Genomic DNA, 25000 nt, shown 5'->3' with positions numbered 1-25000 from the left:
TCGACACTACTACGCTTCTTCCACATTACCATCCCCCATCACCCCCGTCCTCTCTCCACAGGCCTGTCTTTGATTCAATTGCCGATATTAAATTCCTGATTGATGTCGAATAATGGCCACTGACCGTGACATTGCCGGCAACATCTCAAGTGAGCGGTTAGAATAATCAATGGAATGTCTGTGGGAGATAGCGATAGGAGTACTAACTCGGATTATTAACGGCACTAGCTATATACATTCAGGGATGTTTCTTTTTTTTGTTTTTTTAATAAAGCGTTAGTTAATGGATTCACCCCAATTGTTACTATAGCAATGGGACATTAAACGACACCCGTCTGTTACATAGATTATCAATATTTAAGCATGTTGCATGGGATAGCTACATTAAACTACATCAATTTCCACTTGTGTTTTCAGACGCTATTTCATTATATGTTATTCTGACATAATTGGAAATAATGATGTAAAGGTCGTCATCATCATCATCATCATCATCACCAACAATTTAAGGAGTCTTGTTACTGTGTGCATTGATTAATGTATTAGTCGGTGTACGTATTAACAAATGGCATTAAGGAATGGTATTAAGGGATCAGCTCTTGGAGTTAAATCGGCTTTAGATTCGCCGACAATAGCAAAACAAAAAATAAATATACCAGAATGAGCAGTTTCTAAACTCAAACGGTATGCTGATGTAAAATTAAACGATTAATAAAACATACAGGAAAAGTCATTTTTTAAAACTCCTTAAAGCATTGTGATACGCCAATGAAGCCCCCATAAGCAAGTCCAGGCCCACATGAATCTGCTCGAAGCCCCCGCTTACCCATAGATCCACCACTGTGCGTAATAGAGACTATTATGTTTCGCCGAAGATCTAAGGACCTGAAAGATGAGCAGACCCTTATTTATAGCTCAAATTTAGATCGAATTTGGTCTGCAACAGGGAAAACTACATGCCTAGAGATGCAAATTGCATAATCTGAAGGTAAAAATATTAACATATCTTTAATCTCAGGGGACATTCCCAGAAATCAATTTTCTCCTGAACTTCGACTGCGACAATCAGCTTAGAAAGCCACTTGTATACGCAACTTCGACTAAAATGCAGAGACTTTTTCCCAATAAAAATCAAATTTAGATATATTTTCCCAGATCCTTAATTTGCCCCTAAGGATTTTATCTGCAAGAAACCTTAAGAGCAAACTTGAATGGAGGGTTTGAGTCACTTATATTGCTCTCGAAAACCATCCCCTGGAAGCCCTTACGAGAGGGCGGTAACTGACCGTCTGAAATTTGTTCCTGAACATGTGTAAACCACCTCATATCACACTCCGGTTAAGCCTGAAGTTGAAGAGATATTACATTGAATTTTTAAGGGAAATCTAACCTACTAACCCAAAAGGCTTCTCATAATTGCAAGAAAATTTATAGGATATGAACTACACGTGGTAATCTGGAGTACTTACTGCCAAATCTGACCTTAATCTGAAGCAATTAAGCATCAACTGCCCCTTGAGGCGCTCTTAATATTCTCAGAAATCCTCAGAATTTAAACTTCAATTTCGCTATTTCCAGTATAATGCATAGTGAAGGTAATATAATTTCTCTAAAGCAAAATTAATGGTCCTGCAATTTCCAATTTACTTGCGATAATAAATTGTTCAGGAATAGGTTATTCAGCATAAGAACTAGCCTAAACTCAAGTCAATTTTAGAGATTTTTAATAATACAGTAAAGCCGGAAGGGACGAGTGACTAAGTCGAAGTTTCGAAGGATAGCAACCTCTCTAAAATCAGTTCAGGTTAGTGAATTTGGAAGCAAAATCTTAAAATGTGGTTTAAATCTCGCCTTTAATGACTTTGAGGTATTAGTTGGCAGATTATAACAGTGCAAGTGCGTCCTTCTTGAGTCAGGAAATATCCGTAGAAGAAGCTATTATAGCCCCCAAAGCAACATTAATTTTGGATACAATTTCCGATTTGGATTGGAGTAGATAAATGGCTTTCCGAGAGGAGAAATTCAAAACTATTAAATTTCCGACCATAAGATTTCTCTTAATTAATGTTAAAGTCTGCAACATTTTAATTCCAACTACCAAAGTTTTTACCAAACTTGCATCGCCATTACCAGCCTTTTTATAGCGTTAATATCTAAAGCATCTGATTTACCCCATTTATCTTAAATCAGATCTGCAATGATGCAATATTTCAAATCGAACAGCCGCCTTCATCTTCCAAGTTTAATGGAAAGTATATTTAGAAATTCCAGATTATCTCGAGATAATATTTACTAGGTAAATTTAAAAGTCTGTTGCAAGATCGCCGCTTTGGCCGTGAACTTGTTATTTCAGCTGAAACCGAATTACCTGCAGAAGTACGTACTTCGGTACCTTCCTTTTTATAAAAATAATTTTAGTGAAATTTTCATGAACAAAACGTGGATGCAATGATAGTCCAAGGCAAGTGGATTACAGCGTACAATTAAATTTCCAGGACAATTCAATTATTCCTGTGCCTTTTATGTTGCGGCTTGAAAAGCTTGAAAGCTTCGAAAAATATGCTAGAAAGTGCTTTTCCCCTTGGCTAGCCGAGCTTTGCATTAACAAAGCCAATTTTAGCTGCTTTAGTTAATTTAAATCTCAGAGAAGAGATAATCAAGTTTCGATACTTTTAATGGCCTCATCATAAAGTTCTACTAACGTATTTTCGGAATCGACTAAATGAATCTCAGAAGTTCATCATTAAAGATTGAGCCGATCTTTAAGAGGATTTATTTCCCCTTTACTGTTATTAATTCATTAGCTCAGTGTATTTGAATGTCAACAAACTTCCGGAAAATTAATAACCATTAGCGAAGTGAGCTTAATTAATTACCGCCAATGGCTTAATGGAGGGATAATTGCTTAACCGCGTTTTGCCAAATTTTCTCCAAATGGAAATTTCTTTCACATGAACAACAAAAATGTTAAACAAACAGCAAAAAGTTTAATTAAAAATTAGCATCATTTCTTCCCGCTTTTGTAAACCTTTAATGTGGAAGGTTTCATGAGGCCCATAGGCAATTGTGTAATCACCCACGCTCTCTCTGTCCACTACACACTACCACACACTTTGCGAAAAAGGCGAAATAGAGCAAATAGAGCGCTCCACAAATGGAGCATCTTATGTCTTGTTACTGCTACAGCTGGAGGTTTTGTTTTACGTTAGATAAATTACATGAAGATTAGGGAAGACATTTTTGTATTTCTAAATATTACGAGATTTCAGGAACCATTAATCTCGAGGAATTTTTGTCAATCTGTCATATGCATACAAGTTAAAATAATGTAAATGTGGGATCAGTTTGTCAGACCGCTTAGTTGTACATAGCTTGTAAATATTATTCTATAAGTTAGGATTAAGGAATGGAGCACAAGGGCGATTTACCCTTAAGGTACGCCCATGATTGGCAGTACCCGGTACCCTGGGTTTTTTTCACGATACTCTGTTGGCATGGGAAGTACAATGCTGGTTCCCTTTAGCGAGGTTCTCGCCAAGGGCTGGGTGTCAGATGTGGACGCAGCGGCTCCATGCGGAGGGCTGACCCGATGCCTTTAAGTATTGTTTAGACATGGTACGCCCATGGTTTACGACCATGGATGTTAATACTTAAGGCTAGGTAGAAAGCGGATCGCTCTCTTTTTTCCTGGCTTCTTGGTGGACTGAAGACTCAGCGATTGTGCCCGCGGTTTTTTTTACTAAATTTTATCTAATATACTCGTATCGTTCAGTTAACGTAGCTACCATTGAAAGGTCCCTAACTATCCCTAAAACACAATTGCCGAAGCTCCAATTCATAAACCCCTAGTCAACGGAGAAAAACCTACGTAAATATAGTTAGCAGTAGGCCAACTTTTATTGAGGCTACTCCTGTGAAATAGACCGTGAGAAAGGAAGTAGCATTCCATTGATTCGAAGTATACCATATGAATCTCTGTTACTACCATTTAGCACTGTGTTGCTATGATGTAGGCGTGACAATTCCAAGGGATTATTTACTCGCCCCCCCTTTTCGCTGCACCCTAACGAATCAGCAAATCTGTCACCATCAACACCACCCATTTATGGGTGGAACTGCTATTTAGTGAGTGATGTTACACTCCCTAACCCCCACATTTACTCCTCCCTCACCACACAGTAACCTATCACAACTTGTTGACTAGCCATTGTCAGCACCACCCATTTGCGAATAGAACTATTATCTAATAAGTGATGTTCACAGCATTTACTTCTCCTTCACCATGCAATAACCCATTAGAAATTATTGAATTGCTGAGCACCACCCGATTGTGGGTAAAGATATTTTCCAATGAGTGTTATAAACCACGCCTCGTCCAACAGTTTTTTTAAATTCTGGAGTAATAAACCACGCCTTCATAAAATTACCATAACCCACGATTTAGCTCGGATTACGTGAACCGAATATGTTTTAATCAAAAATTAATTTGTCCATGAGGTTTTGTGCATTTTTTTATTTGAGGTGTCTATTTCAGGTCAGTTTACCAATTTTCTAGTCGAAATTTTCCTTAAATAATTAAAGACAATTTTAATGAAATTCATAACTTAACCTATCATTTTTGTGAAATTAAGGAGTGTTTGATTATAGTGCAAAATTACTATGATGACTAATTGAAACATTAGAGAAATTGCGTTGCAAATTATAATGGGGCACATGAACATGAACGATGAACCGTGACTCATGAAAAATTATATTAGAACAGGTTATCTTATCTGCATATTGATAGCAAATATAAAATTAACCATATTAGCATTTTTGGGGGGGAAAGCTAATATGGATATCCACTTGTAACTGCTATTTTTATATTTATTAATATGGAAATTAATTAAGAGGTTAACTATGAATGCTGGATGATCAAATGTTTTCTCATACCTCGAGGTATGGGGAATGTGAATTACCTGCGACTGTGAAGCGTTTTTCCAAATATTTTCTGCAAGCCTCAAGGGAAATTTAATATCTTCGAATATTATTGAAAGACATGTGATATCAACAAAATTTTCCGGCATCCATTTCAAATTCATGGAAACGAAACATTTACCTTTATAATAGTATGCCATATGTCATACAATCGGAAACAGTCTCTTGTCTATCGGGAATTGTATTGTCGACCGTTAATAGAACAACGTAGGTCCGTTATGTCATTGCCAGATAAATCGGTTTATCGCATGCAGGAAAATTAATTTCTGAGCGTTTGTACTCGTACAAACATGTTTGCACCTCCGCTCCTACAGAACTCTAGCCAAAAACGACTATTTTTTCAGGTAAAGTAAACTTTAATTGAAGATAATGACTTTGCAGAATTGATTTGAAGATATCGAAGTTTATGCAAACCTCAAGGATTTAGCTTAATGCCGGATTCCAATAACTTCAATTCGTATTCGCAATTACGTATTCAAATACACTTAGCAGAATGGATATGTAAATTGAATCAGTTTAGAATAATTTTCAAATAAAGTTTGGAAAGCCGTCAGCTCCAATCGCGAAGGAAATTAAAGTTTATTTCCAGTACTCCAGAGGTCAAAAATGTGTATTTGAAGTAATTTAGACTTCTAGGGATAATAGGAACGGCTGAGGGATCAATTAGCATAAAGGAAAATCATTCCTGTAAATGCAAAGCTCATTGGAGTACTTTATCAAAGAAGGATCTTTGAATACAAATTAAAGACAGACTCAGATATGTATTGTCCTCAATCCTTCCTAATATTTAAATTCGAAAACACGGACATATTAAAAAAGTTCCTAAAAATTAAAAAAAATCTAATGTTAAAGAGGCAAAACCTTGGAAAAATTGACGCATTTCCCTGGCCTTTGAAAAAACCAAAATCTCCAAAAATCCCTTAATATTACTTGAAAATTCATAAAATCCCCTGTGACCGATTGAGTCTTTAAGACTTGCTTAGAAGTGGTTACGTGCAGATCAGATAATTTTAAAGTTACTTACATCTATAAAATAGACAAAATCTGAAGAAACTTTAGGCACTTTCTGGTTAATTAAATTAAACACAAATCCTAAAAGGTCCCTAAAGGTTACTTGGAAGTGCACAAAATTCCGTGTTTTCAGTTGAAGCTATAAAATACTCTAAAGTACTCTTGAAAGCTGTTATTCGAGATCAAGTAGCGTGCATCCCTAAAACAGGCAAAACGTAAAAAAATTAAGAGATTTTCCTGACTACTAATATTATAAAAGTGCCTTAAAAATCTCTAAAAATTACTTAAAAGGCTGTAAAAACACGCCTGAAGGTGATTATAATACGTTTGTAAAATGAAAATATTGAAACTAAAAAAGTCATTTTACAAAAAAATTAAAATATGTAAAAGCTCATTTATTTTACTTCAAATGAGATATTTTTTCCATTTAAAATTGATATTATTTTCATTAATTTCATAATTTTTGTTTTGTTTTTGGTGAAGAGCCCCTCGACGGTACAACCTATCCTTCCATACTTTAAATTTTGCGAACAAACTGGGCAATTATCAGTATACAAATGTTAATTTCCAAGAAAAAATTTTGCACCTTCAGAAATTTCGAACTTTTCCACTCTCACCCACAAATATTTCTTCAAGTTCCATCCAAAAAAGATAATTCATTAAATCTTCTAATCGCTAATATAATCAAAGTTCCTTGTTAGAGGACAAAGGATAAGGTTTGGAATATTCATGAATACTTAATTGAATTAGAAAATGCTAATGAAAATTTATGGTCGACAGGGGTTTTCTGGCATTTATCAAAGCTTTTGGGACATCGATGAGAATATATTTAATTACACTTTTCCTACATAAAATATTTAATTAAAACCTTGCGTAATTAACATCTAAAAGAGCAAAGAAACTGTCCATTAAATTTATATCTTCTTCGCGTTGCCAGCAGCTTTATGATTGCCGAGCTGTTCAGTCGCCTCCTCTGGAAATAAATATTAACAGGAGAATCATAAAACTGCGCTAAAATATTAAGATGAGCTTAATAAATTTCCAGGATAATTTCACAGCAACAAGAGAATTAGTGGCTTAATCAGAGGCGTTCCAGAGTTTAAAAAACGAGCAGAAGCACAAACAAACTTGATAAAGGGCCTTCATTACGTGTTAAAAAGAGGCATTAACCGGATTTTCTTGGACATTGGCCGTTCAAAAGCTTTCCTCAAGATATTAAATATTAAAGCCTGGTGTGAGACTTATCGATTTCTGAAATGTGTCCGGACTTCAGACCCTTTGTTTTGGTAAAGTAACAAAAAATTCCGGCGGTTCAAGGGAAAATAAAGGGTACTTACATTATGTTTTTCAGGGTTATTATCATAGATTATGAGTAATTTCGGGGTGAAAACTCATATGGTTACTTTGAAGGGGATGGAGGTTAACTACGGATGGTTTTAGGTAAGAAATAAATCCGATTCGCCAGGGATGTTTGTGTTTGATTCTTAAATATCGATTTTCCTGGTCGTTTCCATATCCATATGTGTCCACCTCTGCTGAACTATACGTACATCGCTTTCTGCCCTAATTTCAGGAAGTAGGAGCGTATTTTGTAAATACATTCTCATCATAATGGTTCGATATTTTCCAGAATTGACTAAAAATAGCAAATGTTGTTTATTAAACTAATCTGTTTGTCTGATATGTTTGTGTGCGACAATAGCGTTTCCAGGAAAGCAAGGGTATTTATTACTTATGTAAATAGACGGATAATCCCAACACAGAGGAGAGAAAGGGATAGTTACATTAGAGATCAGGATGTCCAATGACAAGCATCGGGGATTCAGGAGTCCCAATTCCGATTTTCCAATATCCCGAATAGTTGTCGTTAACTAACAGAAGCTTTAACATATAAGAGTGCCACAGTGTTCCATGGCTTTCGCACAAATTCAAAAGTCTCAGAAGGTCCAAATTATCAGATGCAGAGGTGCATGCATGTAATTCTTATCTCTTATGTTTCTCTAGTATAAATCTAAATCAACCTCGTTCTCTTCTCCTAACCTGAACTAACCTCAATCGCAAAATTTTGCCTTTATTCCGTATCTTCAAATAATCTCTGAAAGTCTTATCCCTTCCTAAACATGCTCCCATCTTGTGATTCCAAACATAATTCCAATCATGCTCAAACAAAGGCGATTATTGGGTAAAATCCTCGTGCCCGACTTTAACCTACTATTACGTGCTCAATCGTTTGAGTGAGATTACGAAATGAGCAAACACGTGTACATATTCGAAAATTCTACCCAATATTAAAAATATGGGTCCAATATGGATCGATATAAGATCTCGTCAATCATGTCCTTGCTTATCAATCGCGGTCTTGGATATGCTGAAAAGGCGCTCCAAGTAGGTTCTTAATTGTTATAATTAATATTCGATCTTCTTGCTGTTTGAAAGTAGATATATCTGAAGGTCAATTTTACTCATCAAATTGCATCAATCTCAATTTCGCTTTGAGTTATCAACGTGGGATTTGGAAAATCATGTTTAACAGCCTGTTGATTGGGATAATTACTTTAGGTACAAAAGCACATTAGCTTGCCTGTATGCGAGTTGCTCGCTTGGAATTGCTAATATTAACAATGAAGAATGTGCAAGAATCTTCAAACATCGAGTTCATAAAAAGCTTAGATGGTTGAAAGTGTTAAAAGAATAACTGTATGAATTAAGAAAGCCTCTAACTGTTTTCGAGATATTAGAGGCTAAGTGGAAAAATTCTGATAATATATATAATTCTATTGTTACATATGTAGGGCACCCTGAATATTGCAGCATATTCAAGTTTTAATAACTGAAAAAAACCTTTTATCAATATATGGTCATATACTAGCTTGTCTCGGTTTTCGAGATAGTGCAGAATTCGTGAAGATCAGCAACACATAACTTGAAAATTGTTCCTGTTTTCATTTTTTTTGAAATTTTAACATTCTTACCTCGTATAGCCTTTATGCAATTTTGAATCTTAATACCTAAAAAAAATACTCTCTTCTCTAAGATTTTAGGAAAATTTTGAATTTTGATTGTTTTTTCTTTTTACGCCATTCTACCCCCTTTTGAAGAAATCTGAAAATTGCTAAATATCAATGAAATAGAATTTGTAGAATTTATTCGTTCTGATTTGGCATTTCCGGAATACTCATTTTTCTTTTAGTTATATCTGGAAATTTTATGGAACATGTGGGAACGTCTGATTTATTATTATTTCTTATTGAAGAAATATTGAAGATTTAGATAAACGATCGTAGAAATTGAAATACTTCCTAATCTGTTCCTGGATGATTTCAATGCTAACTCAAATAGGTTTCTTCTTAGATATATTAGGTACGTATTACTGTCGATGCTGAACTAACGTTAATCTCAACAAATCCAATCTAATCAGAACCTTGTCATTTCGTCCTGGATTCGATGGCTAAAATATTCACATATAAATGTGTGTTTTGCTCATATTTGTATGTCAATATCTATACATAGCTTTATATGGTAATCCATCTTTGATACAACAAAGGGCTTTGTTAGCCCTTCAAATACCCAATCTTTTCACATTTAGAAGTCAACGCACTTGGCAATAGGCCCTCATCCTTAGGCACTTGAAATTTAATTGACAATCTGCGGTGATTCTCAATATAATTAACCACTATTGTTGCAGATAATTTCATCTATAACCGAAAGTAAGACTTCTTGATGAACCCAAAATCAGTAATTTCATGCTTGATATCGCAATTTCGGAGAAACTAACCCACGTGGAGTGCAATCCGCTTTTACGTTGGTGGCATCAAATGTGGTATTGTACCATTATTCACATTTTAAAACCCTTAATTGGCCATCCAAGCCATAAAGGTTTCACTATTTAGCTTCGGTCGAATTTATACGATTCGAGTGGGATAAAACATCATGTTGAATAACCATGCTTAATTGAAAATTGCGGGGTTTTAAAAACAAAATTTCATTATATGAATGGAAGTTAGAAGTTGGTAGTTGTCCGGAAGGCCATAAAAGAGGAATTTCATGGAAATATTCTACACGTGTTGTGGATTATTCTATCACAATTTCTGAAAAATCTTTGAAATATGTCGCCTAATATGTTAATAATTTAGGGCTAGATAAATTGCTTATATCTGTAATTTACGCAAGATGGATGTTTTTTTTTGGCTCACCAAATACTTAAGGATAAAGTTATATATTGTCCTGGGAAATGGGAATTGGGATCCATTTCCCCTTTTCTTCTGCTCCGAGTCACCTCAATTAAGGCTGTCCTTTCGTGTTAACACGCGGGTAGTTTTCCTGAGAATTGTTTATTTCTCTCTAATCTACACTCAGATACAGGCTAGACCTAGGTCAAACGATAATTTGCCGATACCAATAAAGGAAAAAGAGAAAAAAAAGTCTGAAAACAAATTATTATGAATAATGAAAAATGGATATTAACTCAAAAAAAAGTTGAGTTATTATTTTAAAACACCTTTTCCTTCAAACTAACCTAAATTTGATTCTCGTAATCTTTGATTTCTTGAGACGATTTAGAGTTATTTATTTTAAGTGAGATCTAAATTCTTCTCCTTGCAAGTTTATTAAAATAAAACTTTTTAGAAAGAAACACTCCAACGTTAAGTCCCTGACAACAATTCCCCAATAATTCATATCCAAATTCTCGAGAAATACCTTTGGAGAAATTAAAATGAAATTTTCTGTCGTTAGGCAAACAAATAGCGAAACCTGCTTCTCATGAGAATACAAAATCTTTGATTTTATGCGTTTACTGTAATTTCTACGTACACTTATATTATCTAGATTCGTAAATATCAGTTATTCTTCGTATTTTACTTCGTCGTAATTTTACTTAACTATTCATTACAAATTATAGCATTTTTGCATTAATTTATTTGGACTGGTAATAAACAAAGCTTTACAACGGAAAAAAAACTAAAACTCACCCAAAGAAAATCCCCTCAAACGTAATTTTTTTACTGATACCAATTTCTCCATAATTCATTAATATCTTACTTCTATAGAAATTGCCTTTCGAGGAACTCATCTAGAAATTTTCTGCTTGAATCTAACCTAAACCAAGAAAAAGAACACCAAAATGTGGTTGGCCTTCAGATATTTCTTCTACTTTTAAGAAATTAAATTAAAACCCTTTTTTGTTAAAACTAATATAAGAAAACTTGAGTCCTTCACTTTCGATTTTCTCAAGAGTTCTTTGAAAGACTCACCTTAAGTTCTACTTTTTCGTAATTTTGCACCCAATTATTTAAAATCCTAACCTTTTTCATTTTTTTTTTTTGCAATTCCTATAGATAATATTAATATAAAGTCTTTAATGGCTCATGACCTGACTCTACGTAAATTTATCCTGCATTTTAAATTAATCTAAGATTTTTTCCTTTTTGTAATCTTGACTCTTACGATAATTCCAAATCTTTTATTGTTTATGTCGGTCATCACATCAAAGGAATTTCGACGCAAATGAATAAACTATTTAGAGACAAAATCGAAATTTTCGGTAAAAGAATAAAGATTACATATGCATATGAAATAGTCGAAGGAGAAAGAAAGACGGAAATATCAAAACAACTTGGATCGAGTTTTGAGGCACATGTAAGAATCCTTTCAATGTGTGAAACTTTATTGCAAATAAATTCTTGAAGGTTAAATTCCTGACACCAAATTCTCAATAATTCATCCCTTTTTTTGGCAGTTTCTTTGGATTTTCAATGATAAAAATTTTCTTAAAAAAGTTTCCAAATACAAAAAATTTGTTACTTACCGAATTTAACGTCACAAGCACCAGCCAATTTCGATGAAACTAGTTTTTGTCTCACCGGATAATTTTTTCTCTGGATCGCAAAAGACGAAATACCGGATTGAACTTTCTACGCCGGCAAAAAGCGCGTTTATCCAGAAAAGTCTTTAACGCAACTTCTCCGGGCCAACAGGTTGGCCGCAAGCCTGAAACTGTTCCCGGAGCCCGGTTTTCGGCTCCGGGATGCGTCTGCGCCCTGCACTATCTTCCTCTGGATTCAACATGTGTGCCAAGCTGTTGCAATGACAAATAGTGTCGGGAAACAAGTTGCCTCGGAGAAAGTGCGAAAAGACCTTTTGCGATCGGATTCCTATTATTTTCTTCTATTATAGGGAATCAATCTCGAGAGTTCGAGGTGCTACTGGGGGTGGCCGGACTGGCACGGAATTGAGCTTTTGTTCACAGAGACTTTTTGCGAAGTTTTAGCAGGTTCAATTGAAGTTGTGGAAATGAAAATTGTTCAGAAACAATTTTTTCAGTAGTCTTTGAAAACTTGCCTAAGGTTTTAGTTTTTTGAGATTCTTATTCCATAAGATTGTTCTAGACTGTTTGATTTGTTCACCACATGGTAGTGTGGATAAGTGGAGAGTTCGCAAAAAGTTGTCTGTAAAACTGAATAATGTGGGTTTTGAAAACGAATGACAAAGATAAATCTAAAAACATGATGTTTAAAGTGCTGAAACATATATATAAAAATAAATTTAACTCCAAAAATTGAGAGATTTGATCATCCATTAACAATCTGTACTAGTAGAAAACGAACAGTGTTAATAAAGCGGGAGGCCAAAGCCCACTGTCAGGTCCTAAGTGGCCCTTTTCGTTCTTCGGTTGACCCTTTTACACTTCGCACGTAGGCCCCTTGTCAGCCGCTGAACCGCCCACCCTGTACCTAAATGAGAAGTAGTGGGGAAAAAAATATCTAAAAAATTAATTTTAGTTCTTAATCGCAAGAACCAAAATCAAACTTTTTTTAATAAACTATTTCATCCTGAAAATAAAAACTTGTTGAAAAAATACAATATAATTGCATAAAAGTAGAAACATTAAAAAAAAAGTAGAAAAGAAATTCTGCAGACAATATTGGTCTAGTTCAAAAATACGTCAACGTTGAGCTTTTGAACCCAAAAAAAGGAAAAGATTGAAAACCACTTATCAAACTATTTAGAACCACGAAAGATTAATTTTAATCGTAATGAAAAAAATTGTATACGTGAAAAATACACTGAGGAGGCATTAAAAGAAAAAGAGAGAAAAGGAAAAAAAAATGAATAAAAAATTGAAAAATGGAACCTTTCACGGCAAGCACCGGATATCTATATAAAATTATTAGCCAAGGAACAATTATTGGCTAAGGGGCAATTATTTACTAAGGGGCAATTATAATTATTGGCAAAGGGGCAATTATTGGCTAAGAGGCAATTATTTACTAAGGGGCAATCATTGGCTAAAGGCCAATTGCTGGTTAAGGGGCAATTATTGGCTAAGGGGCGATTGCTGGCCAATGAGTAATTATCAACTAATTTACTACCAATATCTGTAAAGCGTAACACTTACAATTAGATGAATAGCGAGATTGATCTTCTATTGGGGCGTTGCAGTTAAACCGATTTGACGAAATGTGGATATACTCGAATTCTAGTTCCTACAAAGAAAAGGGGTGAAAATTTTATTATGCAGAGCAGCCCTTATTTTGACGATAATTTATACTAAAATCCAGCTGGGTATATTACCAAAAAATGGTGATGTACAGTATATAGGCGTAACATAAGGGCACATTACAGTTTATTTTTTAAGAACCAGATTTATACAGCTTGGCCCATAATTAATGATATACAATTACTGTTAGTGGTTGCTCCAGCGTACAGGACCAGAAATGCGTTTGATGCTTCTCGTAGGGCCGAAGTGTAGTGATTCCGATAAACAGCTGCTAAAATGGTTATGGACCAAATAATCTCATTCGGACCATCGTGAGTTCGCACACTGCTTCATGCAAAAATAAACGATAACCTTCCTGACTACGAGGTCCTGACTACAAACTCTTAACTAGTGCCCTAACAACCGTATGTTGAATGTAGCAGTTATTTTTTCAAGTAAATCTTCTAGAATTAATATACTTTATTTCCTGGGAAATAGGCTATCGGCCTTTTCGGCCTTTCTGCCTGTTACATGTTTCCATTATTTTCCATGTTGACACAGAGTATATTATAATAATATATACAGTATAATACAATAGCATTTATTGGGGAAGGAGTGTCAAAGGTCCTTGTAGTACTCAAGTAGCGTCTTGGTGGGGGTTTTATATCGTGACTGTCTATTTTGTCTTGTTAAACAAAGACTTTTTAGTATGTTCCAGTTTGTTTGTTTGTCTTTGAATTTTTTTGTTATGTTTTCATGTCTTTCTCTAATCCTTGTCATGTTGCAGCGTCGGTAGAGTAGTTCGTTTGACGGGTTATGTAGGGGGTTTTGGGGATGCCTTATTCTAGTTATTGTCCTAAGTGCTGTCTGTTCGGTTGTCTGAATTTTTTTTTTAGTCTTTTCCGAAGCGTTGGCCAGGATTATGTTCCCGTAGTCCAGAAGTGGTCTGCATATTGCTTTGTATATTTTTGTCGCTGTTTTCGTGGATATGCCGGAGTTCTTGTAAGTCAGGGACCTGAAGTATTTAGCCCTTTTGATGATTTCAGATTTAGTTTTGTCTGTTTGTTTTTTGAAATTGAGCTTGCTGTCTAGTATAATTCCCAAATACTTCACCTGTGGCTTTGGTGGCGTTCTGTGTCCGTCACAAGTTATTGTTGGTGAGTCCGGTTTGAGTCTGTGATTTTCTAGAATTAAATTTTTAATAAGTTTATTTTGTTTAACTGGAAATATACAATGTAGAACTTTTACATAGATGGAACAGTCCATATAACTAAGATGCCGAACATATGGGGCCAAAATCCTCGGACACGTCGATTTTTATTTTTTCTTGTGGCTTTTTGATGATAAATTCTTGTATACAGAGTAGTCCAAAAATCAGGTACGACCACCAACTTTTTCATAAATTTCTCGAGAGCTGTTGCGTTTAGGTATAGGACATGGTACATGAAACACACTTAGAATTTTGCGTAGAATTCAAAAATCAAATAAAAAAATAAGTGTTTCCATTTGAAAAAATAAAGTTGGTGGACGTACCTGATTTTTGGACTACCCTGTATACATGAATTTATCATCAAAAAAACCACAAGAAAAATTAAAAATCGACGTGTCCGTGGATTTTGGCCGCATATGTTCGGCATCTTAGTTATATGGACTGTTCCATTCAAAACTTCCACACTGTATAATTATTGACGTTTTAAAAACAGTTTCAAAACATTTTTGCTTAAAAATTATAAATATAATATTATATTTCTTTGAGTAACATATTTAAATATATACCTCTGCCGAAAACTGCTACAACTAAATATTGGAATCATGGAATAATTGTTGCTTTTATCTGTTTTGGCTATGGAATATAGAAAAACCAATTAGTAAACAACATCGCTAACAGCACAAACCAAGTTTGGTCATTAATATGCCAAAAAACAAGCAGTTTTTCACAAAGTTAATCACTATAATGCTGCGTGGAAAACCTACTTTTCAAAAACTGAGGGAAATTATAATTGATTACTACAATAAAGGCAAAACTATGTGTGAAGTATCTGGGGAATTGTCTCTAGCAGCGACTATTGTTTTTAATGTAATTAAAAAGTATGGGGATTATATTAATGACAGGAGAGAAATATTAATGTTCATGGTAAGAAGCGGGATACAATTGATCAAAATATGTAACTCTGGCAGGAGAAACACCTTGCGAGAAGTGGCTGCAAGGCGGAACAATGAAGCACAAAGGTGGTTTGGGCTTTTATAAGATAAGATTAATATTAATTTTCACACAAATTTTGTACTAATTTGCTTGTAGGTCAAAGAAAAACCATTATTAATGACTACTCAAATGACGAGCCGTTACACTTGTGCCAAAACAAAGGTAGACGAAAGATAATTCGAGCAAAGATATTTATAATAATGAAAACAAATTTGAGTTTGTGCGGGAGATTTTTGAAAACGTGTTATTCGAAATAAAACTGAAGGTTTTTTCCATGAGAACCGCCTTAAAAGGACAGTCAAACTTCCAAAAGGCATTATGGAATAGGATTGTATGTCATCCAAAGGTTTGGGACAATTACAATTTATAGACACAATAAATGCGGCAAAACACGAAAACATTCTTCAAAATGTGACGCTTTCAAGTGCAGAAAAATCGTATCCGTCACGCGATTTTATCTCTCAGCCAGAAATACAAAAGCAAAGAAATGTTAGTGTTTGTTTGTGTGTAAGTGTTAGTGTAGGTGAGACGTTTTTAATTTATGAAAAATATGGGAACACTTTACCCTTGATTTATATAAAAGTCCTACGGACTCAATGTCTCATTGAGTTCAGGCAGTTATAAAAGTGTAATGTACCCTTATGCTACGCCCATGTACATCGTCACTTTTTAGCCATATGCCCGGCACGACCAGATTTCAGTATCCATTATTATCAAAAACATGTGGCTCTGTATAATAGAACTTTCACCCGTTTTCTTTGAAAGAAGTAAAATTTAAATACAACTCCATTTCGCTACATCGGTATAACTACAACATACCAATAGAAGACCCATTTCGCTATTCAACTAATTGTCACGCTCTAAAAAGATAGACAATAAATTAACAGATAATTGCCTAATTAAGAACTTCGCAATACTTGTAAACTCTCTCTTTGTCGTATTGTCGCTTTGACGTGTATTTCGTTAATCAAGCTTTTCATTTTTGTAAACTTGATTAAGGAGCATTATTTAACAGTTAAATAAAGTACTTCGTAAGTTGTTCTTACGCTTGCTCTTCCAAGATCTATTACAAAAACTAAAATAGACGTTACATCCTATTAATTAATACTTATAATTCAAAATTTATTACTTGTTCTAACATTTAGTTGTCAGGGTTTTTCGTCAGAAGTATTTTACAAGAGCGGTACGATCCAATTCCACCAGTGGCAAGGAGCGGCTAATCGCTTATTATATGGACCATCTTCCCTAGCTTCTTGACGTTTCGTGACGTACATGCATACATTGTATCTTATGCTCACACAACATTTAATCTATTATAAAAGTAGGATCCTTAGAATACGTAGTTAGTCCATAAATTGTCTGTCCTGTGTCACATTGTATCAAGTTAGTGTAAATTCTTGCAAAATAAAAAAATCGTGTTTTTAAAAACATGAATTTCATTAAAGAAAATAAAATTCCCTTATCAATAAACATGAATAACATTTTACATCGGATAGCACTGTTGCCACGTTGACTTAGACTTAATAAGACACAAATCCTAACATTTTTAAATTAAATCTTAACAATTACATCACAGATTCCTTATGTTATAGTAATAATAAATAACCGAATTTACATAAATCGAAACAATAATAACCAAGAAAACTGTTAATTGACGTGCTAAATGATATGGATAAATATGAACCAAAATGTGACAAAGCTGGCAACTAGGCACTAATCGATACAAGCAGTACCAGCTGAATGTTTGACGTCACACATGAACAAAAATAGAGATCCATGGAGAATAGCGCGATTGCCACATTGACTTAGTTCTAATAACACGCAGGTCTTAATAATTACGTCACAGATCTTTTACAGAGAAACATGGTATTAAAGTTTAAAATCAGTTTTCGACTTTTTAAGAATCAAAAAATACATAGTTCCATTTAAACACATTCAGACCGTTGGCACATTGCGACTTTAACGAATGTTAAGAAGAGAAGAAAATAAAAGTTAAGAACAATTAGCTGAGCTAGCTTTGGAAGATCAATCAAATAAGACATTATTTAGACATTTTCAAAAACGTTTCAGTAATTCACGCATTATGATCATTTTCAAATTTTTTTGTGGTTACTAACATTCCCATGGTTGACCTCCAGAAACGGACTTCTTGTATAAATGTTCACAGTCCTTCAAAAAAAATCCACGAAAAAGAACGTGCAAAAAACTGGTTACATCTACATTGCAAATATTCCACCAGGAGCGCCAGTTAAAGAGCAAAAAAAGATGCCGCTCTTAAAAACCGATAATATCCAGTTCATCAAAACTGACCTACATTCCACACATTCCAATGTCAAGTGTTCTAGCGCCTCTTAAAGGGGATATATCTTTAATAAACAAATGGCTTTGAAGGTATCTATCTAGGTCAGTCGGTCACCATGGGTAAGACAGAGTACGAAAACGTTGAGACGACAGCCGAATGTCAATATGGGTAATGCAGGATTGGTCCATGATTATGTACCCTTGTCTCGGCTTTCCAGATCGCGCAACTCAGAGAGAGATAGAATAATAATGTGAAGACTTTCCCGCAATTTCTTTCATTTGTTTCACTATAACCTCAAAAATATTTGTTTTGATTTCAGTTAGGATATTATTATTGTGGGCGATTAGGCCGTTTTTATTCCCCACTTTCCGAAATTAATCAAGGAAAAGAATTAGTCACAATTCTGAAAACACCAACTAAAAATTGCATAGGATGTAGAGGCAACCGACTATGAGAATCCTGATGAGTTTGGTTTCCTTCTAAAACACATGAAAGTTGAGTTCTTTGGTGATAATGGTAAGTCTTGCACTCTAAGCTTAACTAATCGCAGCGCTCACTGACTGACCTCATAGAATATGTTAATTCGTTCAAAAATTGTCATTCCTTTGAGGATCATTAATCTAGGCGAATTAATAAACCCCCAAAATTCCCTTAATGATGAAACATTGACCTTAGAAGGGTAATAACCTATGTATATCCCTTTATCTCTGCGTGTAATTCTCTATAAGCTCTATCTCATTGGGGACAAAGAAAATCCCTATAAATTGAATATTAAATTACACAGTAGGTATTATTGTCGCTTTTCCAAAGTCTATAAATCTCCGTGATCAAAAACGGAAAACCGATAATTTTCCATTAATTTCCATGCGACATTTCAGTGATAAACTAGACTCTTAACGCAATGAAAAGCCGCAGCAAATGTGTATTATATAGCAATTATAGCATAAAGCCCATTAGAATATTTATTTTTACTACAAATTAAATTGCATTGTCCAATGGCCACACATACACTTTGTCTATGTTGAACTAAAGAACTCGTGCCAAATCCTTACGTTGCATAATCAAGACTTAACCAAACTATTATGCAAATCAACGTAATTTTCTCGGGCATCTGCAGCGCAAAAAGCCGACATTTTTCTCCTTTAACTCTTTTACAACTTTCCTCCAATTCTCAACAACAGAGGTCATACAAAAGCTAAACTTTACCTGCAAACGACGGAAGGTGATGAGGAAATTGCAATATTTCTGCTCAAAGATTCGCAACTTCTTGAACAACTGGAACTTCATATTGCCTCCCTTTTATTGCTCAAATAACTCAGCGAGAGAGATTATTAAATATATTTTTCCGCTTCCCTGCTACGCCAGTTTACAAGTTGTAAGTTTCCTTGATACGTTTATTGAGCAAGTTGAGAAAATACAATTTCCATCGGCGAGTTCTTGATTGATTTTGTCTGGCCAAGACTGAACGCGATTAATACGCTGAAGATTAGGTAGAGTTCAATAACACTTTTTTCTAAGATCTAAAGTCCTCTTCGGCCGCAGATGAGAAGTAACAGTAGAAATTAGAGATTTGTTTAAGCTGTGGATCAAAGTTCGCGCGCCTCATAAAGTTGTTTTATGGGCAGTAAATAACCTCACTTAATCTCACCTTCGGGACGATCTGGCAAGGACCAAAATAACGCCCCAACGATTGCCCGACATGTAAACTTTGGTCATCTATTACCATCAAACAGATCGCTAGTCCGAGGTAAAATTTCAAAGTCGGTAATGGTGAAATTTTATGGGAATTGGGGGAAAACTCCCACAAAAAAAAAATAAAACAAGAAAAGTTCAAGCTCAACTTTTTACTAAATATGTACATGTGACTCAAGTTCATTCCGAGTTTAACAGGGAATCAGGGAAGTTTTCAAATTTGTGCTGTTGTGTGGAAAAACAGTTTGAAGGAATTTCGTTTAAGGATACTTTTAAAACCGCAATCGTGGGTAAGTATCTCAGAAACTACTGTAGATAATGATAGTAATGGTTGGGGAATAACGTAACATTGTTTGAATTTAAAGGGAAGGTTCTGATCATTTTAGGGGGGGGGGGGGGGGGGGGATAGATCAGATTTAGTACGTCAAATAGATCAACGTCGGTTTTAATATTAATTTTAATCTTCGTTAATTCACTTTTTTAAAAGTCTGGAGGTTACACAAATATAAAATTTTTCACATTCGCAGGGAAGTTTTGTACATGACCCGTTTTGTGTGTTTATTTTCTTTTTGTGATTAAATTTCCAGACTGCTGATTCCACAACGTTTAACAAAAATTTAATTGTTATGAAAAAAAATAATTGTTGTAATTTCGACGGAGTTCACAAAAGGCATTAATAAATTTTGTTAATATTTGACCCTTTTTGGACCCAATCTACTTAGTTGAAGTATTTCAGAAACTGCTTGTGCAATAAATCATAGGGGCAAATAAACTCGACAAATATACTTGGAGTGCAAAAAAAAACTGTATAATCTTATAAGCACTCACCGACAATATTCTTTTGTCGTTGAGTGCCTAACTGACAATATTCTTTGTTTGTTACGCATTTAAAATTAAAATCGGAAAGAGAAAATACTCCAGAGACTTATTTAAATATGAAGCGATTTATCATATGTTTTTGGGTTAACTTTCCCTTAGAAAGAATGAAGTAGAATTTTTTGGACATAAATACATAAATGTTTTTCTAAGGAAAAGCGTGATGTTCATTTTAGAATAAAAAATAGTAATTTAGAACAGCGAAACTCCGTAATGTATCAAATTTTTCGCAGAAATCTTTTCTGAGCAATGGTACAAATACTTTTCCCTGGAAATGCATTATTTTCTTTTTATGACGAAATTTTCTATTTACTCTAGAACGGCGGAAATCAGTCATTTATTATTTCTTTGTTACTTCGTATTCTAAATGCTTTTTTAAACAATAAGGCACAATAATAAATAAAGTAATTTCGCCGTGGAAATGTCTAATGGAAATTCATTTTACGTTGAAATATTATAGCTTACTTTCCTTAATTTTAAGGAAACCTGAATCCATCTGAATTTTTCTAGTGATTTTGCAGTAGCTTGAATTAACCTAAAAAATACATAAAAATAGAATGAAAAATGTAAAAAATCTGACAAAAAAACTGGTACAATGGCATCAGCACCACTGCTCAGCACTGGATCTAATCCAGACCCAAAGGTCTTCTCATATTTTTCAATTCCCTTTCCTAATCATGTCAAGGCTATAAATAGCCAGAGCCTGTCTACTTCCGTGGAGTAACACTTTACTAACAAATTGAATTTCAGTTCGGGGAATTGAATGTCAGGAAGATCTGGTGACTTTATGTCACCGACCAATCCAGACTGGCTAAGACCGGATATACATTGTTTGATAGGTTCCTTGCTAACGGATATTACGCGAATTGAAGTTACGAAGAACAGGCACAAGCCCTTGATTATTGCGTTTAACTTGGAAAATGGAAATACAAAAGTCTGGAATTGGAGAGAAAATACATGAAACTGTTCCTCCATGAAGGAAATTGTGGCAATCTGATTTTTTCATTAGAAACTGCATTTTTTAAGAAGGAAACGAGTATCTGTTTTCCATTAAGGGAATTATTAAAAAGACGATATCCAGTCGCAACTCTCAAGTGGAAGAGTTTTACTATTTATGACTCGAAAAGAATTTCCTGGTAATTTTACGTTCCATTAAATTAATAGTCATGGCGTGCAGACGATGTTCTATCGGCAATAAAACTTTGAGGGAGACTAAATTATTGATACTAATCGAATGGTAATAAAGTTTATCAAAGAATATTAAAAATGAAGTAGTATTAGTTAAGTGAGTTTTGTTGTTGTTATAGCTCACTTATGCCAGGCTGCATAACTTTAGCTTAAACTCCACCTGCGATTAAACTGAAAATATTAACAAGTAAGCAATGGAATATACATATGTAAAATCATATTGGAATAAAAAATTAACACCTACTACAATTCCTCAGTGAAAAGTTCAGAACATTAAAGGAAAAGCTTAAAAAAATAATTAAATATGTAGCAATTTGTAAATAAAGACATGAAATAATCCATGGATATAAGATTGGCCTAGGTGTCATACGCTCAAAAGCAATGTGATCTGCAACACTAGATACTCTTAGATGAAGCTAGAAAAAATATTCTTCTTGAACCTTGTCAGAAATGAGTTTTCTTTATTTTTTTTTTAAGTAAAAAGCTTCAAAATGTAAAGAAACGTTTTCTAAATTATTTGGTCATTGTTTGCGAAGGACGCATTAGACCTTTTTCTGCTTTGTTCTTAAGGGCATGAACCAATTAAAGTGTGATCGTTTGGAAGTTGATAATTAATTTATTTTGTGGTTTTAAAAAGGGAAAAAAGTAAAGTAAAATTATTGAATGTTGAAAGGGAAAGAGAGATATAGGGGCGCAACAAATTCAGGCATGTCTGAATAAAATCACTTACGTTGCACAAATGTAAGTTTTTTATCATCAAACTTTGTGAAAACCATTATGTAATAGGACTTCCTCATAACTTTACATGCTCTTACAAGTCTAAACTCTATTTGGGGAGACCCAGAAATACATCTTACTGCCTGTTCGCAGGCATATTTTGCATTACAATGAATCACATCACAAACAGACGGTATATAAAATTTCTATTCATATATTCCGAATGGCGTCGTCCTTTCCCCCATACATCCTCCTATTTCTTTCCTTCTCCTTTTCAGCTGCGTAATTTTTTTCTCAGCTCAAAGTTTCTGGGGCAACAGGAAATTCTCTCTGGCTGCCTATTGTGAGTTATCGATGAATATTAGAAATTCTAATATAATACGTTTTTAGTAGGAGAATGAGTTCATTTAAAATATCGATACGCAAATGAGAGAATTTCAGTCGCTCTTTAGGCTTCGTTTGTTTAGTTTATCAAATTTCTTTCTACATCATATTCGATATGCTGAATCCATGTTGAGTAGTTTCATTTAAACTGCTTAACATGGATTCGGGGTTTAATGTAGAACGTATAAAGTCTAAAAGGAGAATTATGCAAATTTCAATAGGTCTATTTCAGGGAAAAAACGATAAAAGGGGGGAATATTTTTTAAGTGCAAAACTTGATATTCGTAGAAAATAATCAGGTTCTAAATTCCTCCCTCCCTCTAAAAATAGTTCTAAAAATATTAAATTTCTATCGGACTGCCCGAGGCATATCGTGTATTCGGTATTCCACATACGAACTAACTGACAAAATATTCTATTTCACATATAAAAGTCCCTCGATATTTATTTATTCATATATTCCGCAACGCTTCGAGTTCATTGTAACTTACTTTGACGAATGGAGTTTGTTTGGAATTTGAATCAAACTCGTGCATCATTTGAAGTACTTTTTGAATAATTTTATGGGCCCTTTTCCGCGAGAGAAACACTTGGATTTCAGTAAAATTTTCATTAAGAACAATAGGAGGAAACTAACTATACTGGAAAACATTTGATTGAAATTTCCGAAAGTTATTGGAAAATTCGTCTTACTGGTGCTGTGCCAGACACGCAATTACAGCAAGGATGGACAATTCTGCGACATTCTACTATAAAAGAAATCTAAAAGCTTTTCAAATAAGATTTAAAGTGAAAATTAATTCGTGAGAATATCCGAATTAAATTGCAAGTCAGGAAGTCAGTCACGGATTTGCTTTCGAGATTTGTCAGCAAGGGCGACAGATTAAATATACAGGGTCTTCCTTAAATGTACAGCACAGATTTCATCTTCCATATTTAACTGAAGCAAATACTTGTCTGGTGCAATAGACGCTCCATATTCGAAGTATATACTCCAGCCAGTCAATGGTTTAAATAGGAAATCTTGTAGAAACTTGCAATATCGGTCGTCTCATTGCTCGATTGTCTATAACTGACCTTTATTAAATTGAATTCCTGTAGAGCTCTGAGTATTTAAATTTAACAGCCCATATAGGTATACTTGGTAGTGTATCCGTTCCTTTATCGCTACACCTACAGAACTCGTTTGGCTGCTTAAAAGTAAACTTTTTCAAATAGAACCACACGAACTATTTCAAGAATTTAAAATCTAGAGCTGACAATGTTCTATCTTTATCCATTTAGAACTTATTCGTGCACGAGAAAAACCTAATACCTCACACTTTATCTTCAATTGCAAATTCCTGCTTCGTTTCAAAATACCTAGAGCAAATATATCTCTTATCAACACATTTTTATATTCTTCTCAGTTACGTTCTTGCCAATTTACACCCAAGGAAATGCTAAATCTAATCAGAATTCCGCGACACCGACATCGTTTACTCCAAGAAATTCAGTGGTTATCTAATCGTATTAGGTATTTGGATAATTAAGGCATTTTCAGCAGAAATGAAAATTTAACAAGAAGAGTTATTCGAAGGAAACTTAATTCACCTTTTAGCAGACTGGGTTGAAATTAGATCACAACTTACCTAATCAATCATCACTATTCGCACTGCAAATATTTGCCATTTGACCTCTATTTGTGCTATTCAGGACTACGTACTTCGGGATTATAATAACAATCGTATATTCAAATGCAGTTTCCTAGCTGGATCCCTCGGAAATTTGGGCTCTATTAAATTTAGGTCCCTCGTTAAGGGAAATGGCCGCAGTACAGCCCACATAGAGGTTTGAGCCCTTTGGGTAATATTATCCCCATCATTCCTCGGTACATAAAAAAATAAATCTTTTGGTACATATCAAGCAGTAGAAAAATTCCAAAGTTTAAGCACTCCGGGGGTTTCCTGAATAATTCAACGTGTTTACCTGTAACTGCCTCCTTGCGAATTGTGACGAGAGAATTCTTTTAACGAATTAGCTTGAACATTGATGTTTAAATGGGACTTTAATTATCTCGTTTATGAAGCATATGAATGTTATTTTTAGATGCACTTACAAAATCAGATGTAGCCGTGTTTACATGCGATCGCTGATCTAAACACCCAACAAGTGCAAAAATATCATATAAATC

At 34.4% G+C, this 25000-nt stretch overlaps 1 protein-coding gene across 3 annotated transcripts in view; it reads right to left on the bottom strand.

Annotated features, from left to right (window-relative positions):
- LOC136415643 (ras-related protein Rap-1) overlaps positions 1 to 12059 on the bottom strand; it is a 41351-nt gene extending 29292 nt beyond the window's left edge. The window contains exon 1 of one of the 3 annotated variants that reach the window (XM_066400330.1): positions 11795 to 12059. The gene's annotated coding sequence lies outside the window, so the exon portion shown is untranslated. The remainder of the gene's footprint in view (positions 1 to 11794) is intronic. The other 2 variants (XM_066400329.1, XM_066400328.1) reach the window with 2 other exon arrangements.
- Positions 12060 to 25000: the final 12941 nt, after the last annotated feature.

Source organism: Euwallacea similis, chromosome 20 (genome assembly GCF_039881205.1).
Source record: "Euwallacea similis isolate ESF13 chromosome 20, ESF131.1, whole genome shotgun sequence".
Lineage (NCBI taxonomy): Eukaryota > Metazoa > Arthropoda > Insecta > Coleoptera > Curculionidae > Euwallacea > Euwallacea similis.
This window is presented reverse-complemented; position numbering and strand designations above follow the sequence as displayed.